Source organism: Callorhinus ursinus, unplaced genomic scaffold (assembly GCF_003265705.2).
Source record: "Callorhinus ursinus isolate GAN/ISIS: 27379988/994484 unplaced genomic scaffold, GSC_fseal_2.0 scaffold1, whole genome shotgun sequence".
In the NCBI taxonomy this organism is placed as follows: Eukaryota; Metazoa; Chordata; class Mammalia; order Carnivora; family Otariidae; genus Callorhinus; species Callorhinus ursinus.
In genome coordinates, this window is record NW_027397063.1 from 140,485,948 (window position 1) to 140,504,064 (window position 18,117).

Consider the following 18,117-nt stretch of genomic DNA (forward strand, 5'->3'; position numbering starts at 1 on the left):
TCAGTTTGTTTCCTGAGATTAAGAATTCCTCATATCAGTGAGGTCATATGATACATGTCTTTCTCTGATTGACTTATTTCACTCAGCATAACACCCTCCAGTTCCATCCACATCGCTGCAAATGGCAAGATCTCATTCCTTTTGATGGCTGCATAATATTCCATTGCGTATATATACCACTTCTTCTTTATCCATTCATCTGTCGATGGACATCTTGGCTCTTTCCACAGTTTGGCTATTGTGGACATTGCTGCTATAAACATTGGGGTGCACATACCCCTTCGGATCCCTACATTTGTATCTTTGTGGTAAATACCCAGTAGTGCAATTGCTGGATCGAACAGTAGCTCTATTTTCAACTGTTTGAGGAACCTCCATACTGTTTTCCAGAGTGGTTGCACCAGCTTGCATTCCCACCAACAGTGTAGGAGGGTTCCCCTTTCTCCACATCCCCGCCAACATCTGTCGTTTCCTGACTTGTTAATTTTCGCCATTCTGACTGGTGTGAGGTGGTATCTCATGGAGGTTTTGATTTGGATTTCTCTGATGCCGAGCGATGTCGAGCACTTTTTCATGTGTCTGTTGGCCATTTGGATGTCTTCTTTGGAAAAATGTCTGCTCATGTCTTCTGCCCATTTCTTGACTGGATTATTTGTTCTTTGGGTGTTGAGTTGGATAAGTTCTTTATAGATTTTGGATACTAGCCCTTTATCTGATATGTCATTTGCAAATATTTTCTCCCATTCTGTCGGTTGTCTTTTGGTTTTGTGGACTGTTTCTTTTGCTGTGCAAATCTTTTTATCTTGATGAAATCCCAATAGTTCATTTTTGCCCTTGCTTCCCTTGCCTTTGGCGATGTTTCTAGGAAGAAGTTGCTGCGGCTGAGGTCAAAGAGGTTGCTACCTGTGTTCTCCTTTAGGATTTGGATGGACTCCTGTCTCACGTTTAGGTCTTTCAAGCGTTTGGAGTCTATTTTTGTGTGTGGTGTAAGGAAATGGTCCAGTTTCATTCTGCTGCATGTGGCTGTCCAATTTTCCCAACACCATTTGTTGAAGAGACTGTCTTTTTGCCATTGGACATTCTTTCCTGCTTTGTCAAAGATGAGTTGACCATAGAGTTGAGAGTCCATTTCTGGGCTCTCGATTCTGTTCCATTGATCTATGTGTCTGTTTTTGTGCCAGTACCATACTGTCTTGATGATGACAGCTTTGTAATAGAGCTGGAAGTCTGGAATCCTGATGCCACCAGCTTTGCTTTTCTTTTTCAACATTCCTCTGGCTATTCGGGGTCTCTTCTGGTTCCATACAAATTTTAGGATTATTTGTTCCATTTCTTTGAAAAAAGTGGATGGTATTTTGATGGGGATTGCATTGAATTACTTTTTTATTATACTCTTTTCTATCCATCATCTGTCAGTGGACATCTGAACTCTTTCCATAGTTTGGCTGTTGCTGCTATAAACATTAGGGTGCATGTGCCCCTTTGAATCACCATTTTTGTATCCTTCGGATAAATACCTAGTAGTGCAATTGCTAGGTTGTAGGGTAGTTCTATTTTTAACTTTTTGAGGAACCTCCATCCTGATTTCCAGAGTGGCTGCACCTGTTTGCTTTCTCACCAACAGTGTAAGAGGGCTCTCCTTTCTCTGCATCCGTGCCAACATCTGTTGTTTCCTGTGTTGTTCATTTTAGCTATTTTGATGAGTATGAGTTGGTATTTCATTGTGGTTTTGATTTGTATTTCCCTGATGCCAAGTGATGTTGAGCATTTTTTCATGTGTCTGTTGACCATTGTATGTCTTCTTCGGAGAAATGTCTGTTCATGTCTTCTGCCCATTTCTTGGTTGGATTATTTGTTCTTTGGGTGTTGAGTTTGATAAGTTCTTTATAGATTTTGGATACTAGCCCTTTATCTGATATGTCATTTGTGAATATCTTCTCCCATCCCATAGGTTGCCTATTAGTTTGTTGTTTTCCTTTGCTGTGCAAAAGCTTTTTATCCTGATGAAATCCCAATGTTCATTTTTGCTTTTGTTTCCCTTTGGAGATGGGTCTAGCAAGAAGCTGCTGTGGCCGAGGTCAGACACATTGCTGCTTGTGTTCTCCTCTAGGATTTCAATGGATTCCTGTCTCCCATTTAGGTCTTTCATCCATTTTGAGTTTATTTTTGTGTATGGTATAAGAAATGGTCCAGTTTCGTTCTTCTGCATGCCTGTCTATAAAATTGATTTTTTTAAGAGCTTGTAATAGAGGAAATGGAATCATCTTTTGTCTTTCATATATGTTACAAATATTGTTTCCTGATATCATTTACTATTTTTCTGTTTCATAAGGCAAAAGTCACAGTGGTTTCTCTTTTCAAATGACCTTGCCTTATAGTTAATGCAGATTCCTCCCGTATTCTGTCAAGGTTGTGTTTAGTCTTAGTCTGTGGTGTTACTTGGCATTTCAGGCTATCCTATGGGTGCATTAGCATTTTAATGAAATATTGCAAGGGGCTGCCCCAGAGGCTGCTAGCCAGATGCTATTCAAACCTGAAAGTCAAGAAAATGACTTTTAGCTACAACCTGGTTATCGCGGTCATGGATGTAAGTTAATCAGAGGTAGCAGAAATCACACTGCATTAATTCATCACTACTCAAAGCATGGGCAGATACACAGGCTGGGAAATAATGGGCATGGGATGCTGATGCCAGTTCTTTGGAGTATTTTTCACCCGCGGTTTGTCACACCTTAAGGCATCTAGGTATTTTACTTGAAGAGGCATGAACCAGTAAAATGGCAGCAGAAGGAAGGATTAGGAAGGAATCCTTACAGAAGGAAGGATTTTTGAAAATGCTCAGTCTAGGGATAGTGCAATTGCAACAGTGAAGAACAGAGATTATGTCTGAAATCTTCTCTACCTTTACTGGCCACAAAGGACAATGAAAGCACTGCGTGTGGACCCTAAATATACTGTCAGAGCAACCCTAGGAGATATAAGGAGCCCAGGTAATCAATCTTAGTCTCTCAGGAAGTTCTATTTCACTCACCCTGATAACCGTTGGCCCCTCCCAGGATAAGGGAACGCCTGCCGCACAGACTTCCTCCTCTTTCCAAGTATTACAGATGTGCCAGCCCCTGGGTCCAGCGCCTCTGCTCCACAGAGCCTTCAGTGAGACCAGAAGGAGCCCAGGGCCATCTTGCTATTGTCTTGTCCATGAAGATCTACCCTTACCCCTCCTGATGAGCCCAGACTTGAAGGTTAAGTATCCCTGCTCTGGCAGTGTTGGTCTTTGGAAATTACTTAACTGCCTTGGGCCTTAGTTTACTCATCAGAACAATGTGGTGTTGATGCCTATATTCAGAGGAGAAAATGAGAGATCGCTGTGCAAGCAGCTGCCACAGTGTCTAGCCCACAGCAGGGGCTAACACACATTCACATCGCGTTTCCTCTGTCTGCTGCCCCAGAGGGCACAGTCTAGCTGGCCTTACCTCAAGCCCTACTGGCCTTAATTCCAGTGTTTAGGACCCTTCCCATGGGCTTTTCTTCCCTCTTCAGGAGCAGAGTGGGGATGAGAACGTGTAGCACAAGACCTCATGTACATAGGTATCCTGAGTAACCTTTGGTGATATCCTGAAGTGCCGGGGCTGCATATGCAGGTTTGGACCAACCATGGGTCTCAGGTAGGACCTGAAGTTTCACATACATTTTCATGAACACAGTTTTGCTTACCAGAATATGAAGGGTGAAATGCAAGAGGTATTATTCTGCTCTGCAGTTAGCGTGAGTGGGCCCTTGGAAATATATGACTTCTGTGTTTACCGACATATGCTGGGTGCATTCAGCAGCTGCTATTTAGAATGTGCAAGATGTTGATAAGGTAGTAAAAATTTACAGGAGTAAAATTAATGGAGCAAAAATAAAATAGTGATTATCCAATCGAAAAATGGACAAAGGACATGAATAGACTTTTCTCCAAAGAAGACATACAGATGACCAACAGATATGTGAAAGGGTGCTCAACATCACTCATCATTGAGGAAATGCAAATCAAAACCACTGTGAAAAAAAAAAAAAAAAAAAAAAACCACTGTGAGATGCCACATCACACCTGTTTGAACAGCTAGTATCAAAAATAAAAGACTGATGCAGCCACTGCAGAAAACAGTATGGAGGTTCCACAAAAAAATTTTTAAAATAACTACCGTACGACCCAGCAAAATAAAATCACTATCTTAAACAGATATCTGCACCTTCGTGTTCACTGCAGCATTACTCACAATAGCCAAGATATGGAAACAACCTAGGTGTCCATTGATGGATGAATGCATAAAAAAAGATGTGATATATATATTCAATGGAATATTATTCAACCATAAAAAAGAAGGAAATCCTGACATTTGAGACAATATGAATAAAACCTGAGGTCATTATGCTTAATAAAATAAATCAGACAGACAAAGAGCAAAATTGTATGATCTCACTTATATGTGAAGTCTAAAAAAGCCAAACTCATAGAAACAGAGAGTGGAATGGAGTTTGTCAGGGGCTGGTGGCTGGTGGCGGGCGGGGGGTGAGGGGGATAGAGAGACGTTAGTGAAAGAGTACAAACTTCTACCCATAAAACTGATAAGTTCTGAGGATCTAATTGCAGCATGGTGACCATAGTTAACAATACTTGGACTTTGTCAAGAGAAGAGATCTTAAATGTTTCTCACCAAACACAAAGAAAGATAATTATGTGCGGTAATGGATGTGTTAACTAAACTTATTGTGGTAATCAATTTGCGATATATATGTGTGTCGGATCATCAGGTTGTACATCCTTTTTTTTTTCAATATAAAGATTTTATTTATTTATTTGAGAGAGAGCGAACAGAGAGCAGGGCGTGGCAGAGGGAGAGGGAGAAGCAGACTCCCAGCTGAGCAAGGAGCCTGATTCGGGATTCGATCCCAAGACCCTGAGATCATGACCTGAGCTGAAAGCAGACGCTTAACTCACTGAGCCCCCCAGGCATCCCCAGGATGTACATCCTAAACGTATACAATGTTACATGTAAATTATATCTCAGTAATAAAGCTGGGCGGGGTGCGGAGGAAATAGTGACTAAGTTTCCACTGGTAAAATCTTGCCGTTTGGCTGAGTAGGAGGCAACTTGAAGTTACAGGAGTAGCTATATTCAGTTAGCACACTGATATTTGTGAGCTATATTTGAATATAACTAAAGAAGAATGCACTTCTATAATTATGATTCATTTTTTAAGGGTGGATCATTTGCATGAACTAAATTTATTTCCTAAATCAAAAACCACAACTTGCTCCTTCTTTTTCAGAGTAAAAGGATGATAAAGAAGGAAGGGGTGAGGTGCCAGTAGCCTGGGTGACACGGTGACAGTGCTGTATGCACTTGGACTGCCCTAAGTGCAGAAGTCACAGAACCTCCCGCTGTTCACACCACCAGGCGTTGGATTTTCTGCTGCTTGCAGCTCCATGCAATTCTACCTGGTAGCTACCCTTCCGTTTATCCCCCCTCTCCATGCACGTGTCCACCAGACAGCCACCATCCCCTCTACATGCCAGCCACGGAGCCATGCAAGTGGACTGGCTCCCCTTCCAGTCTGCCTTGGTCCTCCGGTCCAGCTTCCGTCCTCACTTGTCTGTGCCACCCATGGGCCCAGAATTCACTGTGCTGCTTCTGGGCCACAACCCAGCACGGGGTATGCTGGTGATGGCCCTGTCTGCCTAGATCTATTCCCTGTTTGGGTGACTGCTCCTTTCCAGGGCTCAGCCCAGGAAGCAGGGCACAGACCCCTTTGCCCCCAGGGCCTCACGGATGATTGAGGGCCCTGCAGCATGTCCAGGCTTCTGCTAGGACCAACGTCTACACATTCCCAGCGCCCTCCTCCTGCCCAAGGAAACTTCTTAGAGTCTAGAAGGAAAGAAAAGCGGAAACTTCCCTCTTTCCCATTGCTTATGGAATTTAGGTGTTAGAAAAGCAACCAGAAAAATATTAGGTGAAAATCCCCTGACTTTTCCTGCCCTGTAGGGCCTGGCACACATTCCAAATGGGGTAGATATGCATGTATCTGGAGAGAGGGAATGAGAGAAATGACGGACAGTGTGCTCCCTGGGGTGGCAGAGCCTCAGGGCGGTCCAAGGTCAGAGGAAGAAGGCGGTGGGCGGAGGAGTTAGGTAATGTGGGTACTGTCGTGGCAGGCTTAGAAACCAGTGAGGCGGACAATTTTTCAGCCTGGTGAGAAAGAGGCTGACTTGCTAAGTGTGGTCTCACAGAACGGGAGGAGCAGCAAGAATCACTGGACACAGGGGGCTGAAGGAGCCCCTCGGGTTCTCCGCCTCCCGCCTCCACAGCCAGCCCTCAGAGTGGCCTGCTCACCACTGTCCCACACCCCGGGACCCTCTGCCGAGCAGCCCCTCCCTGCTGTCACTCACAGCACCCTCCTCTACTCCGCTGCCCGCCAGGCTGGCCTCAGCCTCCCCAGTGCTGCCCACCGACCTCCTGCAGGGTGCGATCGCCTGCAGCTTCCCACAGCCTAGCCTGGACCTCCCGGCCGCTCCTGCCCGGGCTACTCCAGTCCGAGGCCACCCAGCAGAGAGGACACAGGAATCGCCTTTGCGGAGCGCCCTTTCCTCTGTGTCATCTCTTCAAAAGGCCCACCAGCACTGACTGGTGGTCTTTACCCTGCCGTCAGGATTGTGAGGCTGGCACTCTTCCTGTCCTGGGGGCTGTGCAGCCAGGAGTGAGTGGGGCAGAGGCCGAGCCCTGGGTACGATACACATGCGTGCGCACGTGCACAAGCCCACACACAAACACACACACACACACACACACACACACACACCCCTTCCTCGGGCCAGAAAAAGGGGCAAGTTGGTACAAAACAGTGGCAGTGGCTTTATAACCTGGAAGTGTGGATTTTCTGTTGACAGAAGAAGAAAGCATCCCCATGAGAACCCAGGGGACCACTAAGAGGAGCCTCAAGCCAGCTGAGAAGGTCAGCGATGGTTGAAAGAGCAGTGATCCTGGGGGCTCAGAAGGTCCTGTTGACATGTGGGCAAACCCACCCAGCCGCCCTCACAGTCCAGACAAGCCAAGCAAACATCCTCCGGGCCTGCTGCCTTCCAAAGGACCTGCTCCTGGTGGGGGCCTGACATCTTCGGAGACGCACCCTCTTTCCTGTCTTTTTCTCTCTCCCTGTTTCAAAGCATTGTCATCCCCATATCCACCCAACATTTTGTATCCTAGCTGCTGTTACTTCCCCGTCTTCCAGGTCTTTCCACCACTGATTCAGAGAAGAGCAGGGCTTTCATACAGCAATGCAGATGCAAGTTTGAAGCTCAGCAGAGGCAGGATGTGCCGTCCGAGCCCTCCCAGAATCCAGACATGCGCTGCGCCCTGGTCAGCAGGATGCAGTCTTTTGGGGGGTGCTGGCGTGTAGCTCGGGGAGCTGCTCCCGTGCAGAGCTATTTGGGCCTGGTGATGCAAAAGGAGAAGGAGAAGCAGGAAGCATGTGGCCCTGGCCCTTTCTGGGACCTTGCCAGACTATTTGAGGAGCAAGACCGTTTCCCCAGATGCACGTGGAAGCCAGCAAGCCTGCAGCTGCTCAGAGCCTCCAAGGTACACGGCACACAGCTCCCCAGGAGCCATGGACGCCAGGCAGGGGATGGCTGATGTCTGGCAAAACATGGGGGATGCCATCTGAGAGCATAGACTTGTCCCTGACACCTGTGAGCTGCCCCTGTGACTCCGGAAAGGCATAGGGAGATGTCATCCCCACCCAGGAGCAGCTCAGGGCCCCAAACCACTGAGGGTTGGTGTTCCATGGCTTAATATGTACCCTGGGGCATCTGGGCCACAATAGCCATGTGACAGCGTGTTCACCTCTGAGCTTACCTCAGAGTCTGTCACCCCATGTGTGAAAGGGTACTGAGAGCAGATGGCGGGTACGCAGGAGGGTTCAAGTCTCAGCATGGCCACATACTGGCTGCAATACTCGAGGCAATTCACTGTAGCTCCCTGTGCCCTGGTTTTCCCAAATGTTAAATAAACATAACACTAGTACCTAGTGTTAGGGTTTCTGCTACTTCTGGTCCTCGGAGAGGCAGAGCCGAGCTGGGAAGGGACGAGACACACAGGAGGACCTGCGGGGAAGTTGGGAAGCATGGGGAGCTAGGACAGCCTTCAGACCGTCAGGTAGGTGTGTCCCCTGCTGGATAGAGGGAGGACAGTTGGGGCAAGGCCACTGGGGGGTGTCACGAAACCAAAGTCACTGCCTGAGGAGTCCTGTGTCTCCTAGAGATGGACCAGTCCTGGTGTGGGGTGCCACCTCGGGGCACAGTGGCCCATTACACCCCCACAGCCAGAGTTCTGAGGGAGGTCTGCAGGTGCCTTCTCACACCGCTGCTGTCATGAGAATGTAAGCATTTGCTTAGTTCTGGTGGAGTGCATGGTGTGGAGCTGGGTCAGGTCTGCAGAAATGTCCCCAACTTCCAGCCCTCTGGGCCCGCTTTCCTTCTCCCCACTCTCCCTGCTCCTTTGACTTCAATGGCCCCCCTGTTTTTATTCTTTCCCCCCTCTCTTCTTCCTTCTCTCTCTCTCTCTTTAACGTCCCTTCCCAGACGTGCCCTCCAGCCACAATCCCCAGCCAGCAAGGCAGGTCACAGAGGGGCAGTGGGTGAGAAATGGTAGGAAGGGCTTGGAAGGGCCTAGTGTGAGGAGGGAAGGTTTGCACTGACTGCCCCACATGCCTCCTCCTGCCTGTGTAGGACTGTAGCGCAGTGTGGTCCAAGTTGGAGGTTGCCTCCAGAGCTGTGACCACACTTCTTGCTTGCAGGATGTGCTCCCGGGTCTCTCTGCTGGCTGATATCCCTCAGGGAAGCCCGGTCCCCCAGCACCCAGCCTCCACTGGTCAGCGCCTCGGCCGAGGAGGGAGGGAAGCTCGGAACACTCTCCTCCCAGCATGATGCAGATCTGTTTTACTGCTCACTGTCTCTTGGTCACCAGTGTAATGACATTCATCTCCATTGTCAAGGGGAAGCTGAGGAAGCCCATACTTCTCCTTTGGGGTGTGAGTTGCAAAAACTCTTCTTCAATCCCCAGTATTAGAAATCCTGTTTTTGCTTTCACAGCTATGTGCAAAGTCTAAACAGTGTCTTTCTAAAAATGGACAAAAGAAGCCACGACTTATCTGGAAACAAACCCAAGACCCTAGGAAGTGAGGACTGAGAGAGGCTACTCCAGCAGGGGCACCTCCGCGCTTGATGGGACAGGAGAGGTGCCACGAGGCACTCTGCAGGATGAGTTGATTCCCTCCCTTGTGTTTCCAATTTAAGACACCTGGCCAGGGTCGGGTAGTCTGGAAATTACGCACACCCAAAAGGGTAGCATCATGGCATCCAGGGAAATGTCAGCATCCCAGGATAAACCAACTCACAAAAAAAGAACTATCTTTTGTGTGTGTGCGCTGCACAGAGGCACTGAGCCAGGTCACTGTGCCAAGGGTGTCTGCAGCCTCCACAGTCCCTGGCCTGACTGTAACCCAACCACAGGGCAGCCCCCAAAATCTGAGAACTCAGTCCCTCCAAGTCAGTCACACCATCGTACACCTACACGAAGCTAATAGGGAAGTTTGGGGTACGCCTCAAGTTGACAAGGTCAAGTGCATGATCTTTCCCAGAGCTCGTTCTTTCATTCCCAGAGAGTATCTGTGACTGGTTCCTGCCCCAGCCCCCATGAGGGAGCCTCTCTGGCTAAGCTGACAGGAAATCCACTCTGGGTGCTCTCTTCCATGACCGGTGGAGGGGGAGGGAGTGTACAGCAAAGAGGAGTAAGCATCCAGATTTCCACAAGGAAGACATTCAGGCACATATCCCCAGTGGAAAGGCTGACTTTCTAGAACTTGCTAGCTGACCCACCTGCCGCCCAGAACTGAATTTGATGGACTTTTACTTAATTCCATATAAAAAATAGCCCATTTTGTGGATGGAGTTGGTTCCCTTCAAAACTGTCCTTGCAGAGACCTCATCTGGAATGGCCCAATCATAGGATGACCTCTACAGTGAATTTAGTGCATGCTTTATCTGAGAGCATTAATGGCCATGCACATGGACTGGCCTTCCTCAAACCGGCCAGTTGACTTTTACCCTGATTCTTTTCCCGAACAACCATATCTGAAAGACTGTATGGTGGCACGGTGACAAGTGGGAGCTCCAGAGGGACACAGTCTGGTGCAAATCCTAGCTCTTTCATCCACCAGTTGGGAGACTTTGGGCCAGTTTTTAACAATTTGGGGCTCAGTTTCTTCCTCTGTAAAGTGAGAATGACAGTAATAGCTCCCCTCATACTGCTATAAGAATTAAATGAATATTTGTGAAGTTCTCAGACCCATGCCTGGCACATAGCTAGCATCCCCTGAATACTTGCTATAGTGCTGATGGCTGTCTTTATTAGACATGCCCTGCGAGCAGAAGCTGGGATTTGAACACAGGACCATGTTACTACTCAGTCACACTTTTTTCCATGAAGCTGTTTTTAATTTGGAAATTTCCATTCCTTAAAGTTCAAAACCAAACATCAGGAACTGAAAGGAGAGGCCACCTGCTCTCTCTAGTCACTGCTATGTAACTAGATGTCTTTAAATTATGGTGGCCTTCTCTTTCAGCCTGCTGATTCATGTTGCCTGGGCCTCCCCCAGGCTGCAAGCACCCAGTTCTCCTCCTCTCGGACAGAAATCGTCATTCTATCTATGGGAATAGGAAGAGAATGTCAGAGGGATTCTGGGGATATTCACTTCAAATTTTTTCATCTTTACATTCTGAGAAAATTAAATGAATCATTTTAAGCAGCCTGAAAAATGACTTCTCGAATATTTAACCAGATTAAGAATTAAGATTAAGAAAGTTTTCTTCCGCTTTTTTCCCCAACTTTTACTTTGAAAAAGTTCAAAGCTAAAAAGTCAAGCAAGTTATTATAACAAACACCAACCTTTATCTGGATTCGCCAATTTTAACAATCTGTTACATTTGTTTGACCTTTCTTTATAGACATACACACACACACACAGATTTTTCTTTGGCTGAAGAATAAGTTACAAACATCCTGATATTGAACTCCTAATTGTATCAGCACATATCTTCAAAGAGGAAGGACTCCTCCCACATAACCACAAAACCATTATCACACCCAAGAAATTTAACATTAATTCAATAATATAATTTAACATATAATATATAACAATATAATTCATATTCAGATTTTCCCCAATTTTCCCCAGATTTTCTTTTACGGTCTTTTAAAAAAAATCCAGAATCCAATCAAGGTTCAGCCGTATACTTGTGATTGATTATCATGTTTCTCGTCATCATTAATTTAAAGCAGGAGTTGGCAAACTTTTTTGTGAAGGGCCACATAGGTGTCTGTTTCAACCACTCAACTCTGCTCTTATAACACAGAAGAAGCCATAGACCATACGTAAACAAATGGGTGTGGATGTGTGTCAGGATGTGACCTATGAGTTATAGTTTGTCAAACCCTCATCTAAGGCATTCCTCCCATCTTTTTTGTCCATAACGACATCAGCATTTTTGATGAGTCCAAGCTGGTTGTCTTGTAGAATACCCCATATACGGTTTGTTTGATTGTTTCTTCATAATTAGATAAGGTTAGAATGGGGGTGCCTGGGTGGCTCAGTCAGTTGAGCATCTGCCTTCGGCTCAGGTCATGATCCTGGAGTCCTGGGATTGAACCCCACGTCTGGCTCCCTGCTCAGTGGCAAGGCTGCTTCTCCCTCCCCCTCTGCCCTTCCCCCGACTCGTACTCTTTCTCTCTCTCTCAAATAAATAAAAAGTCTTAAAAAAAAAAAAAAGATAAGGTTAGAATGGTGGGCAAAAATTCAAGGCAGATGAAGCTGTGGACTTCACATTACTTCACACCAGGAGGCACATAAGGTCAATTTGTCCCATTACTGGTGAGATTAAGTTTGATCTCCTAAAGTGGTCTCTGTCAGATCACTCCATTGTAAAAGTACTTTTTCCTTCTTTATAATTAAAAAGTAATTAAATTAAAATAATTAAAAAGTGAGGAGAAATTTCAGAACCATGTGAATATTTTGTTCCTCCAAAACTTTTCAGCAAATCTTTTTAGCATTGATGGTCCAGGCATTGATAATCTTTGCCGAGATCTATGAATACACTGAAATTTGCAAAATTGTAATTTTCAAATTCTATCATTTCTCCACATTTATTATCTGGCATTGTAGTGGATGTGGTGGTGTGCTTTCCTGGTTCCCCCTTCAGGACAGGCCCTCACTCCTCCAGCGTTCGGTGTTGTCTGCTGAGAGCTCTCAGCTGAGACCCTTCCCAAGAATCACCCTCTTTGGAAAGAAACTACCTTCTCCAAGGTTACTGATGCTCCTTGAGGATGGTCCTCATCTCTAAGAATGTAGTGGGAGGGAATACAGCTACAGGTCCCTTGCCCCAACTTGGGACAACTCTGATGAGTCATTCCAACCCCAGAGATCTCTATCGAAAACAGCTCTTGAGATGCCTGGATGGCTCAGTGGGTTAAGCATCTGCCTTTGGCTCAGGTCATGATATCAGGGTCTGGGATTCAGCCTCACATCGGGCTCCCTGCTCAGCAGGAAGCCTGCTTCTCCCTCTGCCTGCCACTCCCCCTGCTTGTGCTCTCTCTCTGTCAAATAAATAAATAAAATTTAAAAAAAAAAGAAAAAAAACAGCTATTGCTCAGCTATGATGACATTACAGTTTACCTCTTCAGTCTGCCCAGTCCTGCTTTCTGAAGTGCCCCAGAGTGTTGATGGTAGAAGCCTTCCCCAGTGAACTTTCTGTATACAAGTCTCTATTCTCCAGTCTGGGGAACTTAATCTGTGACATTTATTCTTCTATAAAAGGTGGCTTTCTCTCAAACTTCCCTTCTTCCATCCCTCCATCCAGAGTATAACTATGGATTTATGGGGGGGGGCGGTTATTCAGTGTATTATGATCCGTTCCCATTGTTATTCTTTTCTGAGGCTCAAATTCTCCCAAATTTGGCCAGTGGGAGTCTCTTCAGGCTGGTTCCTATGTCCTTTTCATATGTCCCTATTAGTATTTGAGTAACTTCCTTGCTTTCTGGCACAAATAGTGCTCCAAATGTCCTTAACATCCTCAGACATGGAATTAATCTTTTTTTTTTTTCAAGGAGTCCAGTTCTTTTAGTGAGGAATGGAATTTAGAAACCAAAATCTGGGTGCTAAGCATCCTATGTGTTACTGGATGTTATTGCTTCTAGACTCTTGCAATGGACAGAGGTAGGATAAACACACACACACATAAATGCCCATGCACACATGTAAAATCAAGAGTCCATATTGATACTGATTTCAAGCCAACATTACAGGTCCCCCATTCCATATTTGTATTTCCCTTCTCTTATAGTAAAGACAAAAAAAAAAGTGCTGAATAACATACAAAATCCACCTTCTTAAAGGCATACGTTATCTGAAAAAAGAGGAATACTCATGCAGGGACTAATTTAGTTTATGTAAATAGAGCCCTGATGCCAGCTTCAGTCTTAACAGCATTATAAAACTTTGTGAAATTATGACTTTCTCTAGTCAAGGAGCAAAAAGACAGAAGAGAAAATTATGACTTGCCCAAAACAGTCTAAGAGGGGATGCCTGGATGGCTTAGTTGGTTAAGCATCTGCCTTTGGCTCAGGTCACGATCCCAGAGTCCTGGGATTGAGTCCCATATCAGGATCCTTACTCAGCGGGGAGCCTGCTTCTCCCTCTCCTTCTGCCTCTCCCCTGCTTGTGTTCTCTCTCTCTCTCTCTCTGATAAATAAATAAAATCTTAAAAAAAAAATACAGTCTAAGAGGATAATAGCCCTAAAGCTGGATCCCCAAAGGATTGCATCCATAGTAAAACAGTGACCTAATAGAGACCTGCTTACTCCTAACTCAGGAAAGTGAAAGTCTTTTTTTTTTAAGATTTTATTTATTTATTCATGAGAGACAGAGAGAGAGAGAGAGAGAGAGAGAGAGAGGCAGAGGGAGAAGCAGGCTCCCAAGGAGCAGGGAGCCTGATGCGGGACTCGATCCCAGGATCCTGGGATCATGACCTGAGCTGAAAGCAGACGCTTAACCATCTGAGCCACCCAGGCACCCAGGAAAGTGAAAGTCTTGATCCTTAGTGTGGAACAGAGAGAGGAACTATGTCCCTCATAATTTTTTAACCACATGCCATTACTTCATATGAATTGGAAGCCCAAATTTACTCTTTCCCACTGGTCAGCGAAACCTCAGATAATCACTTGACATAAAGTGATATTGGGAAGACAGTTACTTTAGTGCAAGGTAAAGCAAACTCAAATCTCTGGAGGAAACTTTCTTATCTTCGTTCGGAAAGAATGTCCACAAATTCCCAAGAAAAGGAAAAATAAATAAACAAACAAAACACACAAGGAAAAAAGGCACCATGAGTAAAGGCTAGCAGGAAGAAAACTGACAGAAGAATCAGTTCTAAAGAAATACAGATATTGGAACTAACAAGATGATAAAATAATATATATTTAATATGTTTCAAGAAACAGTGGGGAAACTTGAAAATGTGAGTTAAAGAAAAGCAGCTTCAGAATAAAACCAAATAGATGTCCTAAAGATAAAAATTATAATAATTAAAACTAAAAATTAAAAGGACAAGGTTAGCAGTAGAATAAATACAGCTAAAGAGAGAATTAGAAAGCTAGAAGATAGAACTTAAGAACTTAACCAAAATGCATGCCACAGAGACAGAGATCGAAAACATTAAAGAGAGATTTAAGAAAATAAGGAGAATAAGATCATTTGAAACACTGGTCGGAAATTGAGGCTCAGTTCTATGGACCAGCTTACTTAAAGAAGGGGAGTGCAAGAGAGATGAAATCTACTCTCCAGCCTTATCTGAAAGAGTAATACATCGTACAATTTTAAGCTGTGTAGCATGTTCTTTCATGCCTTTTCACATGCCATTCTGTTCGTCCAGAATTTTCCCCAAATCTTATCTACCTAGTTAACTTGTATTTATACTAGAAGACCCAACTCAACGTTACATTTCCCTGTGAAGTCTTCCCTGATGGACAGATTGATCATCTGTGCCACTAATATACATTTTAATGACTCTATTTTTGTACTTATTATACTACTTTGAAATAATTTCCTTTCATGGCCCAGATTGTTTCCATATGAGGGGAGAAGCTATATATTATTTATTTATCCCACTATTTAACAAACACAACAAATCTCTGTTGAAAGAATAAATGCATGAATGGATCTTTAATATCAACTAATATTTCTAAACCTAGAAAAAATATATTTCAAAATTTGGATGGAAAAATTATATTCAGGGGCACCTGGGTGCCTCAGTCAGTTAAGTGTCTGCCTTCAGCTTAGGTCATGATCCCAGGGTCCTGGGATGGAGTCCCGCAATGAGCTCCTTACTCAGTGAGGAAACTGTTTCTTCCTCTCCTCCCCACTTGTGCTCTCTCTCACTATGTCTCTCTCAAATAAATAAATAAATAAAATCTTTTAAAAAATTTGTTCAAAGAATTAAAGGAAAATTTGGTTTTAATGACTGAACAGATAAGGAGAAACTAACAGAGAAACAGAAACTATAAAAACAGAGATATGGACATTCTAAAACTGAAAATTATAATACCCAAATTAAAAAAAATTCATTTGATGAACTTAGCAGCAGATTGGAGGTTATCAGAAGAAAAAGCCAGTGACCTTGAAGGCAAATCAATAAAAATTATCCAATTTGAGAGAAGTGGGGAAATAATGAGGAAAAATGAGAGAGCCTAGCAACCTATGTAATCTTATCAAATTGTCTAAGATATATATAATTGGACTCCAAATTAGTAAAGAGGGGAAAACTGAATGATTAAAACATTCAACCCAGAAAAAAACAAAGAAAAGAGAACAAGAAAAATAACAGATATAAAAAATATAGAAGCTTAAAATACGATGACAGTCAAAATGCCAGTAATTACAATAAACCTTGTTTGGAGACACATACCTAAGTGGTAAAAAAAATAATAATAAAGACAAACAAGGGAATGACTGGTATAAAACTCAGGATGTCATTAGCTCTGAGACCAGGAGAAAGAATGCATTTGGAAAGCATACACAGGGGCTTCTGACATAAGCTAATGTTTTATCTCTTAGTCTGGGTAATGACTACATGGGTGCTCCTTTTATTGTCTTTCTATAAACTCAACTATGTCTTCATAAACTGTTCTGCCTATAGGGTATGTTTCACAATTTTAAAAAGGTTAAAAAAAATTTTAAATCAGCTCTGTTTGTTCTCCTTTCCTATCAGCCCAGGGATGTCTGAGTGAGAAAAAAAAAAAAGAGGGGAACCACTCTTGTTCCTTTTTGTTTGTTTTTCTCCTCAAGACATATAACTGACAACATGGATGTGTCTGTGCCAAAAGGCACAGATATGCCCTGTGGTGTTCCCAGGGTCAAGACCAGGATCAGTGGGGGAGGTTACCAGAAATAAACTCTCCAATCAATGTTTGAAAGAACTTACCTTTCTCTATACTGTTTGTAATATAAGTAATAAAGGCTATGGAAGAAAATTTGGAACATTATAGAAAGCTATAAAAGAATTACCGTTGAGGACACTGTCCAAAGATAAATATTTTACATAGGTTTATTAACTATTATATTTTCTTTTTTTCATTTTTTTAAGAAGGAGAGTGGGGGGAGGGGCAAAGGGAGAGGGAGAGAGAGAGAGACTTTTTTTTTATTTTTTTATTGTTATGTTAATCACCATATATTACATAATTTGTTTTGGTGTAGTGTTCCATGATGAGAGAGAGAGACTTTTAAGCAGGCTCCATGCTCAGTGCAGAGCCCAACACTGGGCTCAATCTCACAACCCTGAGATCATGACCTGAGCTGAAATCAAGAGTCAGATGCTTAACTGACTCAGCCACCCAGGATCCCCAAATATCATATTTTCTTCTTTTTTATTTTATTTACTTATTCAACAAATTTTGTGTTCATGCTCTATGTGTGAAGGAACAGTGGAAGAAACTGGGGGTGAAGTAGTGAACAAGACCAACCTGTCATTGCAGAACTGACAAGCTAGAGGGGGGCAGATAGATGACACATGTGAGCACAGAGACACCTAACCTGAGAATTAGGAGGTAAAAATAAATTTTCTTAGGTGAAGATGTGAGGGAAGAGTCCTCTAGGTAAAAGAAACAGTATACATAGAGCTCTGGAGGAAAGAAAAAAGAAAAGGATAAAAGAAAAGAAAAATATCAGTGTACCTGGAAAGTAGATGGAAAAGATGAGAGTAGGGCAAGGGAGGAACCTAGACAGACTTGGAAGGCAAGTCTTGAGGCCTAACAGCTAGTTCTTGGAGGGCTTTGTAAGTTATACAGAAGGAATGGGACTGTATCATACAGGTGGCGTGGGACAATTAAAAAGTTTTAAGCAAGGTGATTATGCAAGATTTATAAAGATAACTCTGGCTGCAATGCAGAGAGATAGGGAACATAAAGGAAACATTGATGATATTGTGGACTTTATGGCTATCTCCCCAACAATTATTCCTCCCTCATCTCATGTTTATAACAGCCAAGAAGTTTGGTGGTTTGACCTCACCCAGCTCCTGGGGTGGGCTCTGATGGACTTAGACAAAACAGGATAAATCTCATCTCTTTCCAAAGAAACTGTTTCAAGAACCATGTCTAAGCCGATAGGACCTGTGGCATTTCCTTGTCCCTGGATGGGTTTAAGGATGATCCAATCAATGTGAAGATCAACTGTTTTGTTTGGAATTCTTGGTCACACACTCTCAATCCAGAGAGAATGATGTCAATCTATGAAACCCCGAAGCTGCTGCAGCCTTTTTGTCACCATGAGGGCAGCCAGCCTAAGGAAGAAGGTGGACATGGGAAAAAAGGAAGAGCAGAGGGGATCTCAGAGAAATAAAACTAGAGCTCTGATCAAACCATACCTGAAGCCAATGTACCTCTGGTCTTTACATTTATAGTTTAAACTAGTATATGTGTAACATTTTCTGTTACTTGCTTGTTTTTGTTGCTTGTAACTGATATGAGTGAG

General features: G+C 43.8%; 1 long non-coding RNA gene across 2 annotated transcripts; it reads left to right on the forward strand.

Annotated features, from left to right (window-relative positions):
* The first annotated feature begins 1,399 nt into the window (after positions 1–1,399).
* Positions 1,400–13,007, forward strand: LOC112833091 (uncharacterized). Of its 2 annotated transcripts, none has more exons than XR_003210544.2 (4): positions 1,400–3,665; positions 5,317–5,488; positions 6,932–8,418; positions 8,836–13,007. It is a non-coding gene; the product is annotated as an uncharacterized lncRNA (long non-coding RNA). The 2 variants fall into 2 exon arrangements; XR_012381007.1 differs by having other exon boundaries at positions 6,932–7,619; positions 8,299–13,007.
* Positions 13,008–18,117: the final 5,110 nt, after the last annotated feature.